The following is a 12,925-nucleotide window of genomic DNA, read 5'->3' on the forward strand; positions in this document are numbered from 1 at the left end:
AAAAAAAAAAAAAAAAAAAAAGTTCTTCAGTGTCATGCTGAACCATACAATAGGAAATGGCTACATACAGTGTTTGGGATTAAACTCTAACACTGAACTGACACCTAGTCTTTTTATACAGTGTCACTTCTCCTGCCACTGCCTTTGGTGAGGCCCACAGGGAGGCCCCGAAGATCTTGGAACATGCAGGGTTATTCCTTGTTCTTCTCTGCCTAATGAACCTCTACTTTCCTCCAAAGCTCAGTTTAAGCCTTGATCCTACTGGGAAACCTTTCTAAATCTCCAGCATGATTTTCAATTTCCCTTTTCTCTGTGTCCAGAGTGTTTTATGAAAACTTTTATCAGAGAACTTGTGGTGCAGATTATAATAGCTAGATTGAGGAGAGGAACTGGAACTTTTATGATCTCGTGCTTGAGGATGGTGCCTGACACATAGGACATCCTAGAAAATCTTGCCTGGCATAAAGAGGATTAAAATAACTGTAATTTGAGGGTTTTTCTCTAGGATGGGTAAAGAATCGATATCTTGTGTCCCATTCCCAAATTCCTACCATACAGGGACTCTCATGAGCTACTGAGGAGAAAGGAAGGAACGGACACTTTGAGCTTAATTTGATTCACAACTCATGAAGCTTAAGAGAACTAATTTCAAAGCATTTTTATGACCATAAGGTGTATAGGCAAGGTAGATGGATCTTTTGTATATATAAAATCTATTTATGCCTTTTGGTTACATATTATAATCTTTTCTAAAAGGGAGAACTTACCATCTTATGAACCCAACTCAGAAATAATTGTGATAGTATTTCCAAAAAATGACTTCTTTTGACTTTAGAAATGTAAAAATTTTGAGAGAGACCAAGGAGGATCTCCTTTTTAAGTTTTATGACATTGTAGATGTTAGAATTATTGTGTTCCCTCAAAATCTAAAGAAAAAAAGTCCAGTCCAAGGTTGGCACCCAAGTTTACCATCTGTCCTCATTATTAATTGGTTTGGGAATGTATGTGAGCAGACAAGATACCCACAATTAATTTGTATACTCCCACATCTTGTTGTATAATACTTACCTTTGTAAGGATAATTGGAAATTATCTGCTAAAGGTCTGATTTGTTGGCTTAGAAAATAGGGAGTAACTTCAAGATCTTCCTAACCAAAATAATTGCTGTATTTTCACTAAATGATAATGTCTTAACACAGGAATTCTAGGACATGACCATGAAGGCATGCCTTCTTTCATAGGAGAGGAAAGGCTTGATGCTCAAGGCAAAAATATTAGCTCAAGTGCTATTTCTTAGTACTTCCTTGGGCTCGACATCTCTCTCTCTCTCTCTCTCTCTCTCTCTCTCTCTCTCTCTCTCCCTATTAGGATCCTAAGAAGTTAAATGTTTCTGGATGATTTTCATACACCCTTTCTGATTTGAAATCTGTCCAGGGATTAAATTAAAACTAAATTCATTTCAAGGCACCAAGAACAAAGTGGCTTGGTAAGTTTCTATCTTGTATTATTCTACAAAAACAGAATAATATTCACATAAGGTATTGTGTTTTCTATAAACTTAGGTCTTATTTGTATAGTGCAGAACATATCCATGGTGATCTTTTACTAAGATCGGAAGCTACTGGGAGAGGCTTTTTATCACTTCAATGCCTGAACAAAATCCATCAATAAAACTGCACTCAGGATTTAAAAGAGCTTCTTTCGAAGTAGAGACCAAGAGTGTATGAAGCTATTCGTAGGGAAATCAAAAGAAAACTAAAGAATTCTAAAAAATAAAAAGTTGGAGCTTGAAAATTGCACTGCAATTTATACGTAAAATTCTGCAATAAAAGAGAATGTTAAAAATCAAAACAAAACAAGTCAACTATCTGCAGAGTGATTCTTCAGAGGAGTGGTTGTAAAGGATAAAACTCAAGGACATCCACTGTAAGGTTCTTGCTTAGCATCAGGGCGGCCATCTTAAGTGACAGCTGCCATTTTAAGAAAAATTTCACTTTCCTGCCCACGGGTATTTCTGAGAAAGGCTCACCACTCCCTCATATCAACCCAACCCTTAATGGCCTGCATTAGGACCTGCCTGGCTCTAATCCCTGAGCCTGCCCCATAAAAGTCCCCAAACCCAAGCCTGTTTTGCCTCTCTATATGGAGAGATGTGCCTTTATTTGTTAACTCTGACAATCTCTCATGTGTATCTCTGCCTGGTCTCTGCTTTCATTTCTCACTTGCCCATCTCCTGGTTCCTTGCTTTCCTTTTGTTGGTGCTGAAACCCGGGATCAGGTTCCCTGGTGTGCATGCTCCCCTCTTCGGGGTCCCTGGACCCTGATCTGAATTCCATCATGGGACCAGGCCTTTTATTCTGCCAAATGCCCTCTCTGCACCCACCACCAGACATTTCAGGTAAGACCCTTGTCTCTGGTCGACCTACAGGTCCCAGGAAGTGACCATTGATCCTCTGGCACTCCCAGGGTTACTGTGTGGTCAAGGGCACTCCCAGCCACAAATTTCACAACTATGGTTGATCCCTACTCTTGACCAGGTCTATAGGTGGTATTTTATTTGGGTCCTGGGTTTTGAGAAAAACCACTGAGGGTGATTAGGAATTGTTCCTGGTGAGACCTCTTGGCCTTGGGTTAATCTGTACGGCTTCTGCCCCTAAATAGTCCCTGCCAGGCACCCAGGTGCCTCTATAGCCCTGCCCCTGATGCTTAATATCCAGCGATGGTAATGACCCCCTGAGCATAACCATCCTCTTGACTGGGTGGTACTAGAGACTGGGGAATGCCCCACCTCTAAACTCACCTCCTACATCTCACCATGGGTGGCTCCATGGGAGGAAATATATCCATTCCCTCCCATAGTCCTCTAGGCTGCCTTCTGGATAAACTAGGATCTCTCTGGATAAACTAGGATCTCTCTCTCACTCTGGACCTAACCCCCGCTAAATTTATCCATTTGTTCAATCAGATCTGGCCTCTTAACAGCACTCTAGATCCCAGTATTATCAGGGATCTTTTCAACTATTGTAAGAATTTGGGAAAATGGAAAGTGATATCATATGTTCAGGCCTTCTCCTCTCTATGTTCCAAGCCCTCTCTCTGCAACTCTTGCTCTACTGCACAAGTCCTCTTAGCTGTCACCTCCCCTGTGCCTGCTTCCAAAGGGACCGAAAATCCTACCCAGGACTCCTCCTCTTTTGGGCCCTGCCATACCACAATTCTCTTTCTGATGAAGCTGCCACAGCAACTGTCCCCTCAGCCCCTCCACCCTTCTCTCTTCCTGCTACATGCCCACAAGCTGCAGCTGCCCAACCCACATCTCTGTGTCCTCTACATGAGGTGGCTGGAGTAGATGGTGTAATCTGGGTTCATGTGCCTTCTCTTTGTCAGATCTTTCACAGATAGAAAAGCAGCTTGGGTCCTATACTTCAAGCCCCACCACATAGATCAGAGTTTCAATATCTGACCCAATCATATGATTTGACCTTCCATGATATCCTATGATATTGTCTAACACCATCCTCCCTGAGTAGCGCAGGCAAGTTTGGGAGCAAGCTAAAAAGTATGCTGATGAGGTACATCAGACCTCCCCTGCCCATCTGACTGGCACTGAAGCAGTCCCTGATTGCAAGCTCACCTGGGATTATAATTCTCCTGGAGGAGTTACCAATTCATTACTTGCCTCATGGCAGGACTTAGAAAGGCAGCCCATAAAGCTATCAATTATGAAAAGCTCCAAGAAGTCATCCAAGATAAAAATGAAAACCCTTCAGCATTTTTAGATCGCCTGGCCAAGGCTTTATTACAATCTGGACCCTGAGCCAGAAGGGAGACAACTACTAATAACCTACTTTTCTCCCAGAGTTTCCCTGATATTAAGGCCAAACTAGGGTGTCTTGAGAGAGGGCCCCTAACTCCCCAAGCTGAGGTTCTAGGAGTGGACTTTAAGGTATATAATGGGAGACACAAGAAGGCCCAGAAGTAGAAATAACAGATGCTTGCTCATACCATCCGTCCGGCCTCAGCATCTGTCCCTGGTTCCACTGGCCCATAGAGGGGTCCCTCGGGACTGCCCAGACCCTATTTTAAATGTGGTCAAATGGGTCACTGGGCTTGTACATGTCCCAAGCCTCACAAGCCTCTGGGTCCTTGTCCTAAATGTCATCAGGAAGACACTGGGCTGTTGCCTGGCCAGTACATGTACATGTCCCAAGCCCATAGCAGCTACCAGCCATCCAGCCCTTTTGGTTCCCCTTTCCAACTCTTAGGACTGGCTGCAGAGGACTGATGAGGCCCAGGTTCCCATCACCTGACCACTACCATCACTTCACAGGAACCCAGGGTAACTCTGTGTATTTTGGATAGGCCTGTCTCCTTTCTCCTAGACACTGGGGCTATATATTCAGTCCTCAAGAAGTTGGGGGGCCTACTTCAAACGCTCACAGACACCTTGCTTTGTTTGAATTTTTGGCTCTGTAATTTTTACCCTCTCCTTTTTGTTCATTCCACAGTGCCCTGCTCCCCTTGTGGGAAGGGACATCCTCACAAAGTTGGGGCTATGCTTTCCTTCTCCCCTCATATATGCTCCAATGGAGACTTGTTTGCCACTCCCTGATCCTCACCCTTACCTTGGGACCTCACCCTTACCTTATTCCTTTTGCCAGTGCCTTCCCATTACCCACTTCCAAGGTGGACCCTACTGTTGGGATGTTTCAAGTCCTTCTGTTGCCTCACACCACAAGCCCATTCACATCCATCTCAAAAACCCCCTCTATTTTCTGGCCCAATCACAATACCTGCTCTCCTTCCTTGCTGTTGTTGTCCCTCTCTTTTTGCAGAGCAGCCTTGTCAGATTCCTTATAATAAACCCACTTCTTTTCCCAAGTGGGTGTGTGATTAGTCCTCTGCCACTTTTCTTTCATTGATGCCAGTGAATCGATCATGTTCTCCTATCAGTTTTGCTCTCCCCTCTGGGGATTTGAGCTGCTTTGGGATCCTGGCCTGAGGGCCCAAGACAATTATGACACACTTTCTTCCACTCACTTAGCCTCTTCTTCTTCATCCACACTCCATCCTTACCTTCCCCTCCTCCTCACAAGTCTACTCCTGAGAGATAGCAGTGACCTGTCTCCTCTCTAGAACTTAGATCTTGGCCCAGCACCAAGATTCTTGCCCATCCCTTCCCCTTGGTGAGTTCACTCCAATTCCCCTTGGGGAATTCCCAGTCCCTTCCCTTTGGCAAGTTCACTCTCAGTTCTTGGTTCTTAGCTCCTCAGCAGAGCTCATGAAAGCCCTGGCCAGGCAACCAAGACTCTTTATGGGCAAAGCCTGGGACTAGGGAAGAGGCAAGTGTCTCCCTTCTCTCAGTCCCAGACTCCAAATTGCCAGGAGGAACTCCCAAATCGTCCTCGCCCACTTAGCTCCACTTCCTTTGGCTTCTGATTCGAAGACCCATTGACCAATTCAATCTTCCAATCTTCATAACTCTTGCGAACACTCAGCAAAAGGGAAGAAAATCCCTTATGTGCAGGTTTTCTCCTTTCTCCATTCTAAGTCTTCTCTTTGCTCCTCTTGCTCCCCCACCCAGCTTCTATTTGCCACTAAAGCTCTGGATTTCTCTACAGACTCTACTTTTAGACAAACAAGGGACCTAGAACTCTCCTACACTGTAAAGCACTAGGCAGCAATCTCCCTGGCCAATGCCACACTGAAGCTAACATTAAAGTACAAAAATCAGACTCAGCAGGCTTGATAAAAGGCCTAAGGGGGTGGAGAGAAGGTGTCAATTTAACTTTTTTCCTTGGCTAAAACACAGAAGAATGATTTCAAAACTTTTTCTCTTTATCTCCCTAATCTCACATGCCCATTGCCCATTTGCTCTAGGGGTCCTTGAACACATGCTAAGGCTAACCTTTGCCCTGTGGCTTATCTACCAACCCTACTGTTGGGGATGGGCCCCCTGCCTATGAACATTGGCAGCAGCCTCTCTACTCATTAACGAGCCAAAGAAACTTAGCTTTGGGGCCCCATTCACAATCCTGGCTCCCCATCACCTAAAGGAACTCCTCACCTACTAGGATTTACATTCCTTACCCCCCTGTCACCTTTTATCTCTACAGGCAGAAGATCTCAGTCTTACTTTCCACACATGCTCACATTTAAATCCTGCTACTCTCCTCCCCACTCCTCAGGACTCTTCCACCTCTTCTCCTCTTAGCCATTCATGCATTGAAACTCTGGAGGGGCTTCTTCCACATCCCTCTCACATACAGGAAGGTCCCTTGCTCCAGGCAACATACACATGGATCACAGATGGCTCTTCCTTCCTTTAGGAGGGAGTTCTTCTACCCTTCAGGTAGGGTATGCTATACTCTCTCTTACCTCGGTTGTGGAAGTGGCTCCCTTCCCCAATAATTCATCCAATCAGCAGGCTGAACTTGTTGCCCTCATAAGAGCCTTCACTTTAGCAAAGGGAGCCTCCCTCAGTGTCTACACTGACTCTAAATACACTTTCCACATACTTCTCTCCCACTCTGCTATTTGGAAGGAGTGCGGATTCCTTACCACCAAGGGAACCTCAATTACTAATGCCCCCTTTATCTCTGATCTTCTTCAGGCCTCAAAGCTTCCCACTGCCATTGGAACTGAGAATGGCAGCTAAGTAACCCCTTTCTCCAGTGGGCACTTCCTTTCCTGACCTCTCTCCTTGTCGTAGGCCTTTTGCTACATCTTGCCCCCTGTGTCATTAGATTTATTCAAGATCAGATTCAAAGGATCTCTAACCAAACCATGAACCAGCTTCTGTTACAGGACTTCCAACCCCTCACCAAAATTGGGCCATCTGGAGTCGGCATTTGCTGGCATCTCCTGACCATCCCCATGGCCTCAATGACACCTCATGTCCCTAACAAGAGTCCAGATGCCGCCCATTCCCAGCAGGAAGAAGCTCCAGAAGATTGATCTATGCCCCTGTTCCTTAAGAGGCCCAATAACAAACAAAAAAGGGGGGAATGTAAGGTCCTTGCTTAGCATCTGGATGGCCCTCTTAAGTGAAAGCTGCCATTTTAAGAAAAATTTCACTTTCCCACCCAAGGGCATTTCTGAGAAAGGCTCACTACTCTCTCATACCAACCAAACCCTTAACTGCTTCTTTTAGGACCCACCTGGCTCTAATCCCTGAGCCTGCCCCATGAAAGTCCCAAACCCCAATCCTGTTTTCTCTTTGTCTGTGGAGTTTGTCAGAGCTGTGTATCTCTGCCTAGTCTTCTCTTTCATTTCTTGCATGCCCGTTTCCCAATTCCTCACTTTCCTTTCATCCACAACTTTGAGCTCTTATTTCACAAGAAGCAAAGTAATTGCTTTGCCATTGCAACTAAGTGACTTAAATATTTAATGGAAATTATCATTTAAATGAATACATGAATTTACTATTAAAAGCGCTGTTTTATTCTGAATAAATACTTTTAAAATAAAGTCATTTTTTACTTGTTTTGTTTTTGCTTTGATAGATTTTGACTTTTTGTAGTTTTCTTCATTTTGTGAAGTTGATATTCTTTATCTGTTGTCCCTACTTAAGATTTTGTGTGTTGGGGGGGTATGATGCTGATAGATACCTCCAGCTGGATGTAGCTCAACTGATGCAGCATTTCTGGCCTCTCTACATCCCCTCTCTAATTTATTCTATCCCGAAAAGTGAGAGTGACTTATTACCAAGTGGGCCATACATAGCCCAGCTTTCCTTTATTTCTTAGGAATGAAATCTGTATAGGAAGTAGATTTTCTCCTGCAGGGATGGGAGTTGACAGCATGACTGACGTGCAGTGTGTCAGAAATGGGGACAGAGTGTTCATCCTCCCAAATCTGGGACTTGCATACCTAAAGTCACAACCTCTATTAGTAATGAAAAGGATATCTTGGCCTCAATCTGTACTTCCTCCCCCCCTCATTTGTTCAGAACCCCTCTGGTAAAAGGGGTGGCTCTTTCTTAGATCATCTCATGGATACTATCATTTGATATATAGGTAGGGGTATGGAGAAATGAAACAAGTGGAATTTTTTTTTTTTTTTTTTTTTTTTCAGAATACAATTCTTCAGCAAAATATACTTTTGGATACTCTTGGCTTGAAGTCTAAGGGTTTGGGTTTTAGTGTCAGGACAGGGCATTTTGACATTGGTGGTTTCTAGAAATTTCTATTAGGTTCTTGGAGGGAAACGTCCATTGACTTTTGTCTATTGTGGCCTGGCCAAAGATTTCAATCCAGCTACGTGACAGCTTGTCTTGCATGAGTGACAAGGGGCTGTTTTTTATATTGTTAGAGTCCATGCAGGCAGTGATGAAGCTGGGTGGATGGCTTCATCAGAGAAAAATGGAAGGCTGTGGAAGTAATCTGAAGAATGACCAGAGACGTTAGTGAAAACACAGCTGGGGCAAGAATTAAATTACAGACACAGACAAGCTCAGAGTCAGCACTGCTAAGCCTTAGTACACAGCTACAGCTTTTTAGAGCCATGGTTTGACTGTAGGTAAAAGTGATTTTTGTGAGTCTTTAAGGCATCGGTGATCTAAAAAATATTTTCCCTTTTTAACCAGCAAAATAACTAAGTTGTGAGTCCCGTACACAGTGTCAGGGAGATTATTGACTATACTTGTTAGTATCAGACATACAAACAGCACTTGCTCCACTGTCCTAACTTCCATTCTATGTTCAGAGCCCAGGCGGTATCTGTCCAGCAGCTAAATTGAGGCTAAACTTGTATTCATGTGGCTTGTACATAAGTGTTATTCCCCTACCATATGGTTTCATGTTAGCATGAGATTAATTATATATGTGGGAAAATTCTTCCCTAGGAGGCAGAATTCTTCCGCCCAAGCCATTCTGTAGAAAGAGCACTGGAAACAGTCACCAAAGCTCAGAACTGACAAGTAAGCTCACAAGAGTGTGAATGCTGTTACTGAGTAGAGACATATTCATTTCAGTATTCAGAGGCAGGAAACACAGGGCTCAAAGAAGTATATACTAAGAAATTAGAAAGAAATCATAAATGCGTAGTGCCTATGTTAATATTTTTTTCCTGGAAAATTTGACTCAACTGAGTTTATAAATCTTAGATCGGGGGTTTTAAAACAAATATTTTACTCCCCATGTCAACAGATTTTTTCATGGTGTTTGGGAAAAGTAAGTTTAAAAACTGAATTTGTCTACTTTGTCCTCAATATTGGGGGAAAACAGTTTTTCACCATTAAGGATGATGTCATCTATAAACTCTAAAGATGTCCTTTAAGGAGCTAAGGAAATTCCTTTTTTTTCAAGTTTGCAAAATTTAAAGAATCATGTATGGATGTTGAATGTTGTGTCCTTTTCTGTTGTCATCATATGATTTTCTTTTCCCCTTTAGTCTGTTGACATGGTGATTGAGGATTGAAAGTTGAATCAGCCTTGTATTCTCAGGATAAACTGTGCTTGGTTTATGTGCTTTTTTGGTATATTGATGACTTTGGTTTGTTATATTTTGATGAGAATTTTTCAGAGTGTTACTGTTAATGATAACATTGATCTTTATTTTCTTGTCTTTTGCCTATCTTCTTTTATATTTGAATAGAAGGTGTTGGGAAGTAGTGGTTCTTCAATTTTCTGTGGTCACTTTTGTATAATTAGTATTATTTATTTCTTTAATGTCTAATATGTTTGTAAGCTAACTTGCCCTGCAGTTATCTTATAGAAAGGATTTTAAGCACAAGTTAAATTTATTTAATCAACAACATAGGACTATACAGTTTATCTGTTTCCTCATAAGTGAGCTTTAATTTTTTTTGGCTTTTGTGGAATTTGGCATTTCATCTAACTAGTCAAATGTATTGGTGAAATGTTGCTAAATGTTATTATTTTAATGTTTATAGTATCTGGATAATATCTGTTTTATTCCTGATATTGTTAATTGTGTGTGTGTGTGCGCGCGCACGCGCGCGCATGCACCAAGGATTAAACCCAGGGCCTTGTGCATGAGAGTCGAGCACTCTACCAACTGAGCTATATTCCAAGCCCCTGATATTGTTAATTTTTATATTGTCCTTTTTCTGGTCAGTATGGTAAAATGTTATCAATTCTGTCAATCTTATCAAACAACCAGCTTTTGCTTTCATTGATTTTTTTTTCTCAATTTGCACTTTCTTTTCAACTTAATTTATTTTTGTTCCTTATCCTTCTGCATGTGTTTCTAGTATATTGAGGTGCAAACTTATATTATTAATTTGAAAGTTTTCTATTTTTTGCCTGATTTCTATCTTTCCAATATCAACATTTAGTGTTATAAATTTCACACTTAGCACTCCTTTTACTGAATCCCACAAATGTCAATAGATTATGTTTCATTTTAATTTAGATGAAAGCTTTCTAATTTCCCTTGTGAGTTCCCAATTTCATTTATGGATTATTTAAATTGAATTATTTAATTTTCAAATATTTGAGTATTTTCCAGTTATCTGTTATTATTTCTAATTTAACTTTATTATGGTAAGAGAACACATTATTACATTTTATAATTTAAATTCTTTTAGATTAAAAAATTAGAGCACAGGATATGATCTGTCCTGGTGAACTAAAAAATTATAACACAGGCCATGGCACATACTGGTAAAAGAATACCCATTTTGCTTTTGGAATAAGTGTTCTATAAATGTCAACTAGGTCAATTTCATTGATGGTGTTGCTCAAGTCTTCTATAATCTTACTAATTTTCTGTCTGCTTGTTCTATCAATTAGAGAAGACTTGAAGTTTAAGTAGACAATTATAAGTTTGTTCATCTACTTTTGATTGTGTCCACTTTCACTAGATGAAACTCTGTTGTTAGATCCATATAAATTTGTGATGATAAGTCATTTTGGATAATTGAATCTTTCATTGTTGACTAATGTGCTTTTGCTGGCTCAAATGTCCATCTTTTCTAATATTAATAATACGCCCCAGCTTTCTCAATTTGTGTTTTTATAGTTTCCAAATTTTTTCTTTTTACATGTTTGTAAATTTTTTTTGTCCCTTCATTTTTGCATTTCTCTGTACTTGAAATAGATTTCTTTTCCCTTGTTTTCTTTCAGTTCTTAGCAGTTTGGAAATGGTATATCTAGGTGTGTAGTTTTTTGTTTTGTGGTACTGGATATTGAACTCAGGACTTCATACATGCTAAAGAAGTACTTTACCACTGAGCTACATTCCCAGCCCTAGATGTATAGATTTTGTTATATATCCTGAATTTTGTCTTTTGAAATACTTTGATCTCTTGTCTGGTTTCTGATATTAATTTTGAAAAAATTAATTTGTGGAAACTTCTTGACTATCACTTATTCAAATATTTATTTTATCTCACTTTTATTTCTTCAGGCTTCCAAATATGTATATATTTTCTTCTTTGAGTTTTTTTCCATAGGTTTCAGATGCTCTGTCTTTTTTTTTTTCTTTATTCTTTGTTTCAATTTGGATAATGCCATTTGATCTATCTTCAAATTCACTTTCCTTGGCTGTGTTAAGTTTACTGATAAACCCATCAAAAGTATTATCTTTATTACTGTGCTTTTCATTTAGATATTTCCATTTAATTCTTTCCTATAATTCTCAGTTTACTCCTAAATTATCCTCTGATCTTAACATGTTTTTCATTAAATGGTTTAACCTAATAATAATAGCCTTAATTTTTCCTTATCAGTTTCCAAATCTATATTATATCTGAGTCTGATTTTAATTGCTTTGTCGAGAATGTGTTGACATTTTTATTGTTTTGTATGCATTTTATTTATTTGCTATAGAAGTTGGACATTTTGTGTATAGCCCAGAGCCTGAGGTAAATGTTTGTTAGTCCTGGAATTGAGCATGGCTTTCTTTCTGTTTGCTTTTTATATATGTGTAGAGCCTATCTAGTCCAGAAGTGAACTAGAACTAATCAGACTAATGGCTGCCATGGTTATCTTGAAATCATCGCAGTCTTAAGATTCCTCTGATGTTACCTTTCATTTAGGATGCAGCTGTTTGCCTGTGGGTTTGGCCATTATCTGCTCTATATCCGGCTTGGGTTCCCTTTGTGCTGTGCTTTAGAGAGGCTCTCCTTCCAAGTAGAGCTTACTTACAGTAAGCAGTGGCCTCTGATGACTTCACTGCTTTTAGCATGGTGATGAGGACAATGTACATTTTCTATTATTAATTAATTAATTAGGTTCTGGAGATTTCAACCCAGGGGCACTTTACCACTGAACTACACCTCTAGCCATTTCTGTTTTTTTGAGACAGATCTCACTAAGCTTAGGGCCTCCCTAAATTGTTAAGACTGTCCTTGAAATTACGATCCTCCTGTCTCAGCCTCCTGAGCCTCTGAGATGACAGAATGAGCCCTGGGCCTAGTTCTATTATTTTATTAAACCTTAGTCTTCGGCAGGCAAGATTTCCTTGGGTTTTAGAAGAGTCCTTGCAGTGATCTTGTGTTTCCCTCAGGGCATGATTTTTCCCTGTTCATTTCCCCTAACTGCAGTTCTGATTTAGGGTTTCCCCCCTCTTCCCCAAGCTGTGTAAGACTTTTGATCTATAAGAGAGGACTTCCTTCAAGGTTTCTATACTACATAGATTCCTTTACAACTTTCACCATCTTTTCCTCATGTGGGTGTGAGTATCTGGTGAGGTCCAGGAGGAAGAATATGCGAATGTATTCTTGTACCTGCAGTCCTCAAGGACAATCTATCCTCTGAATAACATATACTCAGCTTGTAGCAATTTATTAAACACTTTTGGTAAAATTCTTACTGGTGTCTGGAGGCATATGCCTAAGTAAAGAATTGCTCCAATTTCTTCTTGGAAGAACCTGTCTTTCCTTAGATTTTTGGCTTAGTGGTTGCCTAATCCAAACTTGTTAGTTTCAATAGTTGTCAAATAGGGTCAAGAAAATTGA

The sequence above is a fragment of the Marmota marmota genome, unplaced genomic scaffold, assembly GCF_001458135.2.
Source record: "Marmota marmota marmota unplaced genomic scaffold, marMar, whole genome shotgun sequence".
Taxonomy (NCBI): domain Eukaryota; kingdom Metazoa; phylum Chordata; class Mammalia; order Rodentia; family Sciuridae; genus Marmota; species Marmota marmota.